The 9,751-nt window shown below is 39.0% G+C and overlaps 1 protein-coding gene across 2 annotated transcripts in view; it reads right to left on the reverse strand.

Moving 5' to 3' along the window:
• LOC128372425 (SH3 and PX domain-containing protein 2A-like) overlaps nt 1-3,357 on the reverse strand; it is a 46,186-nt gene extending 42,829 nt beyond the window's left edge. For both annotated transcript variants that reach the window (XM_053332467.1, XM_053332468.1), the window contains exon 1: nt 3,301-3,357. The gene's annotated coding sequence lies outside the window, so the exon portion shown is untranslated. The remainder of the gene's footprint in view (nt 1-3,300) is intronic.
• Nucleotides 3,358-9,751: the final 6,394 nt, after the last annotated feature.

Here is a 9,751-nt window from a genome sequence, read left to right on the forward strand (position 1 = left end):
TAGGCAAAATATTTCTCACATTTCATATACCTTTAATTCAGAGGTTCGGGAACTAGGCCCAAAGATGATGTATCTACACTGTACAGTATATTGCTTTCCTAAACTCTACACAGGATACTGCAGCGTATTAAGCTGCAGTGTCAGCCAAGTGTTCCCATTGGGAAAATGAATATGTCGATGTAGCAACAGGTGCTATGATGTAATCACCATCAGCCTGTCTCTGTCTACACACTAGATAATCAGTGGTGTGAATAAATGCCAGAGGAAGAAACCCTCAATCATCAAATATACCTCTATTTTAGCATTATGACATTGTGAACAAGAATTATGGTGACAAGAATAAACCCAAACAGCTTTTGTACACTGTAATGATAATCATTTAGAGCATTTAAACATAACTGTGCTTACAGGGATGGGAAGGGAGGAACAGACAAAGAGACAATACACTGTGCAACAGACAAAGAAACTGTTCTGGGAGGAATCTCTGACAGCAGAAATTTGGAGGAATGTTTGAGTGGGACAACAATTTGATTCCATCTCGTTTTGACATCTGCTTGACAGTTGTTTACTGCAGAGTGACTGTGGTGCAACAGCCGTCTTGGTCAGAAAATGTTTCAGACTTACATGGAGAGAAACGCATAACATTGTGCATGTTTTAACCACAAATGACTACTGTCCTCATTATCAGATATAAGTAGAATCAAGTGATATAAATACACATTTTATGTCTCTACTGGTACTAACTAGTCGCTGCAACATTAAAAATTATAATTAAAAAGTCTCATCAAACCTTTAGGCTACTATTAAATTAGAGCTTATTAAATTAAATAAGATGTAACTTCAGCCTATTCTCAGCCATTAGTTTGTCTGCTTTATATGCCTTCAAAAAAGCCCATGTTTGATAACAGTTTGTTGAGAAAAATACCCATGTTATACACTCAGCGTGTGTCAGTAAGTAAGTAAGTAGAAAGTAGGCCAGACAAATTACAATGTGGGCTGGGTAGAACTGACCCTGGTCCAATTCCCAAATCCAAAAATAATGACGACTAAGAGATTTTTGGAGACTTTTCAGTCCAAAAGGGAAAACCAGGCCAGCTAGCACACTACACAATCCCCTTGAGGAATATTGCGACCCTTGTGTTCTGTCCGCTGTGGTTGAAGGGTGTGGAGGGGGTAAAATGTGTCTGACACACTGACCAATTCTGCTCACGTCGAACATGTGCAGGTCAAAAAACATTTCCCTTTCACACCAGAAACAGCACTTGGTGGGATTCAGGCTCAGCACTATTCATGAAAACAAATGGATCTAAAACTGTGAGTCAATGTGCTTAACTCTGCACATGCATTACAAAGACCACACCTCACTTAATGTCAGCAGAAAAGAAGAAAAGAGAAATATTTGGCAAAAAGGAGATGGGCTCCTTTTAATTTATGATAATTGCATCCCAGAGGACCAGTTATGAGTTATGTGAAGTGCACCAGAGAGGTTTGAAACATAAGCAGTGAGTGCATTTTTGGATGTCCATTTGGCAATGAAAATGGATATTTCATGTTTAAAAGTCAAACAGAAAAGCTGCCCGTTGTTGATGAGAAGTTTCATATAACGGACTGTGCAGCATAGACTGATATTAGACATAATATGAATTATAGGCCACTGCTAAAAAGGCATTTTTTGTTCTGTGACCTTACTTAACTCTTCATTCTGGATGAATGCTTATCAGATGAGATCATGGTCACAATTGTCGGGCCAAGGGTGTCAAATGCATTTTTTTCCTCAGCCAACCTCCAGTGAACATGAAACAAGCAATTGTGCTACAAAGACAGAGAACTATGCAGAGTTTGGAAATATAGTAGGTGTCAGTTGGCAGGCACAGAAGCAAAGCTCATTTTCTGATTTGAGAAAATACAAATATTTAAATACATCTGTCTGTTGATGAGCTACAAAATGGGAAATTCAATGCACCAGAATTGTAAATCACTGGACTACCATTGCACAACAAGTAATATTAAGACATGGGAAACATGCAGCAGTGAATTAACTGTCTTATCTAAACTTCGCAGGGAATGCATCTTTCTTTCAGTTGTGAACCCCCAACCCTTTCCTGATCACTCCTTCCTCTTAATTTCATCCAGTGCATTCTGAGATGCATTTCCTACATCCTACATCCTCCTTCTGTCGGAAAGTAGCTGCAAATCTCACTGATTAATTTGGTTTCCACAAAAAAAGTAATTATTCAGCAATTTTTCTAACAATGGGATATTTTGAAGAACCAGCTAACACTAGTAGAGAGAACATGTTGTTGTCTCTTTTGTGTGGCTGCTTAATCCAACACTAATCACAGATTGTCTGCCACTGCCAGGGTGCTGCACTACGGAGATTTCATTTTTCCATCTATACAACTATGTTCCCATAAGGAAAACAAATTAAACACACCATCTCCACCCATTTCACATGGACAGCTGCAGACTGCTGTTCTCAAACACACCCCGGCAGCAGGAATCTATGGACAAGAGTAATGTTTACAGAGACAGGAGAGAAGTTCTGTTTCCATCGAACACACCAGGGCAGAATTTTCCTGGCTATTAGCAAGAGACCAGAGAACAAAGGGTTTCCTCTGCTGCCTTCAACAGAGCCAGCCCACCAGAGCCACGGTGCTACAGAATGCAGTCTGGCTAAAAGGGTCATCAGAGAAGAGACAGCCTTTTACAAGAAAAATGCTTGATAAGGTATGCACTCATTTAGACTTAAATCCTCCATACTGCTACTTAGACTACTGAAGTGTTTTGATTTGTTAGCTTTCTAACAACCATACAATAGTAAAGACTGTTTAGTGAAGTGCAGTTGAAATGTAAACTTGAGTCTATGTTAGTAAATGCATCAGTTTCACCGAAGGCTATGAGAGCCCTAGGAAGTTAAGACTGTAATGCCCAATGCTGCAATCTGTATTCTGACTGAGGTGGTGTTTTCTCCCTGCCTCTTTACTTCAATGAATATGATGCATCTGCTGACTGGATTTCCCCCATTTCCCGATTTCCAAGCAGGCTCCAGCAATCTTAAATGAGACCTTTCACTAAACATACTGCCTTCCATCAGCTGAACAGAAAGCCGTGACCAAAAGGTCAAACTGACCTCAGAGTTTAATGTGGCTGGTGGGTAACATGAACAAAATATATTCAGGTCATTCTTAACACACAATTTAAAACTGTATTGCTTTTGAGAGAATTTAATAATATTATGTGAATTAAAACTGCTCATATATTTGTGTAAAGGTGTTTAGTTATTAAGCCAGTGAAACATACCTGTAAGTCAAAGAATTTGCTGTATCTCCTGTAGATGATATGAGAAGTGGAGTCTGAGTAAGTCACGTTGATAAGGTACACCTAGTGAGAGAAGCACAAACAAAAGGGCCATTAAGAACAAAGTCACTTTGTCAGACACCACGGCATCGCTTTGGATCGACTCACCCTAATGCCACAAAGTGCATTCTCTCCTGCCTTAACTTCAAGAGGTCCTTAAAGGTCAAATAAACTCATTAAGTTTGTCTGCTTCAGTCACACATTGGAAAGTCATCAGGGGTCAACAAGAGGGCCAGATAGATAGATTTCAAGCGTTATGTCATTTTAAAAAATCATTTCTAATTAATTTCTTTTGTAATTTGAGTGATTTCAGTGGTTTAAAACACTACTACTCACTAAGACTGAATTCTACTAATAACTATAGCAAGAAGCTGTGACGCCATCTTTTTAATATGATTTGCTCTTACGATATGCATTTCGATTCCTTCCACTACACACTACTAAACATCACAACTTTGAATTACTGTGTTTATAATGTCCACCTGGGTCCACTGTCTGAGGAAACAAATGATGACCCCATTGTGTCAGCGACTTCTTGCGCTTATATCTGTCATCAGGAGTAATGATAGTGTTTACTCATACAAAAGCTGAAATGGGAATATCATTTCCTTGGTAGACATCAGTCATTTTCAGAACAAAACACTGTTGCCGGAAGTTTGCCCAAAATAAATTCTCTATTTGTCTCAACAATAAAGAGCCCACAAACAATCGTGTACACCCTGAGGTTTTAGAAACAGATGGTTGAACCCAATGCATTTCCATCTATGAGCATGAGTGTTTACGGAAGCAGCGTTTTACACATATGGTGGCAATCTACAAGGACATATGTCTGAAATGCGGTATTCATTGGGCACACATTTTATTACAGAAGGAGTGTGCAGTGAGGCAGAACAAGTTCTCTAGCAGCTCACTAATTAGATACAGACAGTATGATCAAACACTCTGAATTTAGGCAACAGCATGGCTAAAAGTGAGGGTAGGTGAGGCAAAGCTATGTCCCAAAAGAACCATGAACCATGTTTATGGTTGACAATATAACTTGAGATTAACATATTATCTGAGTTAATTAATGCAGAATTATAAAGTAATAAAAGTAACATCAGGAATTGATTGTGATGTTTACAACCAACATATACCTTATGGGCCTATAGTAAAAGGCTTACACTCTTCACAGTGGATTCAAAGCAAGTTAAACAGCACAAAAGAATGCACATTTTTGACTCTGTGGGCTCATCCGCCTTAAATTACCATGACTGGTGGTCAAATACTGCTGACTGGCACACTTTTTTCTAAATACTAAAGTCTGTATTTAACAAGTACCTAGCACAGTATACTGCACAAACTAAAGACTGGCTTTTGGATCCCCCTCTGGAAGTGTGTGTAAACAAGGACTAGTTGCCATGCACTCACTGGCTCCAGTGCCATGAGTCCCTGGAAGGAAGTCACACTTGAACCGTGGGGACAAAAGACAAAGGGTTGCTTCTTTCCTCTCTCAAACCGGATAGGCATTTTCAGTTGCTTAGCTCATAGATAATGAGATTTTATTTTATTCTTCCTCTTCAACCCTCATGGGGACTTCCCAGTCAACCCTCACTTCCAGCTTCCATCCCAAGGGAGAGCCTGAGCCTGACTCTTAGCAGCCTTGGGGAGCTCCACTCAGCAGAAGATGGATGATGCAATTGATCCTAACTCTCAGGTTGATTAATCCAATTGTACCTGATGGACTAATTGATTTTTGCAGTCCCGCTGAGACATGTCTCGTGGCTCATTGGATTTGATTACTCAAGTCAGTAAGATGACACCAAGACTAGACCATGTGCTCAAACAAGACATAAGAGTCTACAGCCTTCCGGGCGGCTCTGTGAGGTAGTACTACGCAGAGCTTTGTGCTAAATGCTATGGTCAGAAGCATCTGAGTTTAACTAGCACGTTAAACTAAGTGGTGAACGTCGTAAACATCTTCTACAGAGATTAAGAACAAAGAGCCCCATTTTACTGTCTGCCAGCAAAACAGTTCAATTATGTATCAGCCAGAGAACATGATTATACCTTAAAAGTCTTTGTGACGTTTCGCTAAAAAATGATGGTGACGCAAGGCTAGCCTGAATCAGCAGCCTTCAACCATGTATTTCCTTCACCACAAGTCACTGTATTAAAGCACCAACCATGGTTTTATAATCCTGTGCTTTAACCAGGTCATTAGATAAATGTACTGCAGCGTATGTCCTGTAGCTAAGAGATGTTTCTCTCTTGAAATACTGAACATTTTTTAATCCATTACTTTAACAATTTGTGCAGTCTAATATTTAGTATTATTTTTCATGTAATTGTCTGTCTTTATGTCTTCATGCCAAGCTAAATGAACAGTATCCTGGCTTTGAAAGCAAGAAAATGAATAAGCAACATTTTTAAACTACTGCTTTTATTATAGTCATGATCAATTAGTCCCCGACAGAGTGTCAAACATCATCAATCTACAGACATGACATTTTGGTTGATTAACAGCTGATATATTTGATGTGTAGCACAGAAACACCACAACAGTGAACGTTTGGCAGTGAACATGTCATGGACTTATAATAAGTGACATATGCATATAAGCACACTCTTCCTCAAATGGATGGAAACAAACTATCTACATACTCATTCCTGCTAAATGGTGATGATGACATCTATCTCCAAAGCATGAAGGACACTGATGGAAGCAAGTGCCTCTTTTCTGGCCATCTGATCAAATATGCATGTCCCATTATACGGACTGAGAGCAGGTATTGTATTCCATTTACTTTGAAAATGGGGGCTTCCTTTTGTCTGGCTACACAGCTTTGGTCATAAATAAGATGTCCCACTCCATTACTATTATGGAGTGATGATGTTTACATGGGAATATGTTTGGCCAAAGCAAAACTCACGCCTAATGGGTGTGAAGATGGTACATTCCTTCCCTTAAAATAGACAGATGTGTCTACTAGTACACAGATTTCTTCCAGCTAACGTTCACATTATGTGGAACAGAATACATGATCCTAATCTGAAATGCTGTACCTTGTAAAGAAATGGCTTCAACATTGCTAAACTGTAACTTTCAAGTGGTAAAAGAGCTTCCTGGCACTTTGCTTCCTACAATTGCTTTTAGGTTTATAAGTGTCGGCATGACCTTGTGCATCTGTGTTAAGGATTTAAACTGTTTTTCTACCACTGTTCCTCCGCAGCTTCTTAATAGGCATCAGCACAGTCCAACCTTTTTCTTTCTTTCTTTTTTCTTTTTTTTTTGCATCTTCATGGCAATTTTGTGGGCAGGCAGTCAGCCAGAGACAAATGGACATGGAAGTGGGGAGTAATAGAACCTTGTAACCTGGTACATACTTTCTGTACAGTACTTGATGAAGATCATGGACAGTATCAGTGTAGGAATGTCTGTGGACTTTTCACTTTAATGGCGGTATGTGGTGGGAGTGTTGTGTGTTACATATTTAAATGATTGCTGTCAGTTCGATGTTGTGTGAGTGTTGTGACATAGCTTGGCATCAATTTGCAACAGATTCTCACTACAGATTGAATCATGTGTCCACAGCAAATACTGTAGTCTCGACAAGACTTCTAGAGTTTCAAATCCTATGTTGGTTTGCTCTGGTGTGAATCAATAGAAGAGTTTATAAAGTTGCAGTGTTAACATCAGAATAATAAAGTGTTAATCCGTAGAAGGTATAGTTTTTAGAGCTGAAACCTAGTTAGTCTTACCACTGAAAATTAATCTGCAAATATTGTTTCAGTCATTTCAAAGCTAAAAAAATCCAAACATTGGCAAATTTCAGTTTCTCAAATGTGAGGATTTGCTCGTCTTATGATTGTAAATTAAACATCTTGTGTCTGTTGACTGGACAAAACAAGCAATATCAATACTACGACCTGGGAAATCACAATGGGAACTCTTTATAACTAAACAATTCACCAATGGATCAAGAAAATAATCAGAAGATAAATCAATAATGAAAACAATTTGCTGCAGCTCTAATAAGTACCAAAGTCACCATTTTACAGACAAAACACAAAATACAGTTGAGGCTAGTGACTGTCATTAGTTAATAAAATACTCTTAACATTTTGACCTGATCATGGCATGATAGCAGATGAGAAATCAGACATTCGCCAACGTTGTTACTATTAACGCTGAAGGGACATAAATCTGTGTATCAATTGTACTAACATTTCACTAAAAACTACAGTGAATCTCGGTGGCGCTGTAGAGGAAAATCATAGGATTATTTGAGGGGCAACAAGGTGGACCAAAGTGGTGGACCAACCAATAGACCAACATTGTCATCCACAGAGCAAATACAAGCAAACAATAATGGTAGTTTGCAGCCTGCATTTATACAGCTACTTAAACAACATGATAGAAAAAAAAAACACAAAACTATAAGAAACAATAACTTACATAGTGTTTGGAGGGATTCCTCCTCTTCTGAACATCCACAACATTAGCGTCCAGGACCGTCCGGAGCTGCATCTTGTCTGACCAAATAGGATTTTCTCCCCCCCTAACCCTAACCTTTTTTTTTTTAAATACTCTGAATGCTACAAAAGAGGATGCTCGCCCATGAAAACGATATTAAGTAGCAAAAACTAAGAGGGAATTCATTGTCTTGTGCGGACACTCCGAAGAAAAGCAAAAGTTGCAGAAAAAAGCGGAGGGGGGGATTCCGCACTCAGCCTCAGTGTGCGTCCATGATATGCTGGTGTCAGGCGGTCTCGGGTTTTCTGAACTGCTTGTGAAACATGACAACGCAATAAAACAGACGTTTAATCAGTCCTCTCCTCCCTCAAGAGGGGCTGTACTGCCGCAGCAAAGTAAATGGACAAGAAAGCAGGGTCCGGGGCGGTCCCACTTCAGCTGGCTGGACACAATTCGGGACCTTTAGAAGAAGTGAAGATAGACTGCTTGGGACACGAAAACCGTGGGGAGTTTGGAGTTAATTCTGGACCTGCTACACGAGCAAAAGCATACTATTCTTTACTTAAAAAAAGAGTATGGACCAGAGAATGTATTGCTGCCTTCAATGCCCCTCCTAATTTTCCGTAAAGGCTAACCAGCCTTTCTAGTACATTCATTTAGAAAAATCTAGATGCAGTGGTACAGTAGCTACGAGAAAGCACAAAAACGATGTTTAAAATTTTAAAAGGCTATATCTTTTTTCCCAATAAACACCCAATAGCAAACTGCGTATAGACGTTGTCCTTTTATAATGACTTATATGTAGCCTTCGCCTGACTACGCATGCACAAAATGGGTTACTTACATCTTTATAGAAGCATATTATTTGTCTACTCTGGTGACTATCACATAACATTACTTTTACCGTCCACTTTAATGTTTATTTCAACGTTATTTTAGGAGTTACGACTGCCCATAAACGCCTCATATGGTGAACAACTCTGCCCCCTCTCTGGAAGAAATAAAAAATAAATAAAAATGAAAAAAAGACAACAACATCCAGAGTCTTCCACATGGGGGCGCTATATAACATAATGATACACCTATTTAAATGTGAGCAGTAGTGGTGGTGGTTTATTTTAGTGATTCTCAGAGTGGGGACCCCAGGGAAAAATGTATTTGCACTACATCAATCCTTCAAATCCTATCAAATCTTATCAGATAGGAGATCCTGGGACAAAATATTATCAAATGGAGGTCAGGGGTATGATTTAATTGTGTCAGATTAGGGGTCTTTGACATGAAAAGGTTTGACAATCACGTTTATTTTATGCTCTGCTGTGATGGTAAAGTAAAGCTCATGCCCTCACACACAATTCTGAGGTCCTTGTGTTTTACTTTAGTATTTCATGCCACTTTAGACTTCTACTCAGAGGTATTTTTTTACTCCTCTACATCTGTTCTACAGCTATAGTTAGTAATCAGGTTTTACATTGTGCTATCATCATATAAGCAGTGTGTAGTTTACATCAACTCGACCTGCTGCAAGTATAACACAATGACATGCTTACATGTCAGTGAAGAGTCATTAACAAGAGTCTTACTGATGATAAGGTGATATTGGTCAATGTTTTGTTGATTTTTTTGGGGGGGCTTTTTGTTGTTTTGTTTGCCTCTTAGTCGGGTGTGGGGGTGTGGAGAGGGACTTAGTGTATACAGCTTTTTTCAATTCAAATCAATTAGTTTTATTGCCATTAAAGTCTCCAATGTTGCCAAAGTATGAAAAGACAATTTGTCCAAATATTTGGACAGCACAATATAAAAATGACATGAACATTAACACAGCATGAATGTTAATTTATATCCTATGCATGTATTGTGTGTGTGTCTAGGTCATTCACTGCCACCCTGGTTATGGTATGTGGAGTATTTTCGACTTTGAGAGGCCATTAAGCTGTT

This window comes from Scomber japonicus, chromosome 14 (assembly GCF_027409825.1).
Source record: "Scomber japonicus isolate fScoJap1 chromosome 14, fScoJap1.pri, whole genome shotgun sequence".
Taxonomy (NCBI): Eukaryota; Metazoa; Chordata; class Actinopteri; order Scombriformes; family Scombridae; genus Scomber; species Scomber japonicus.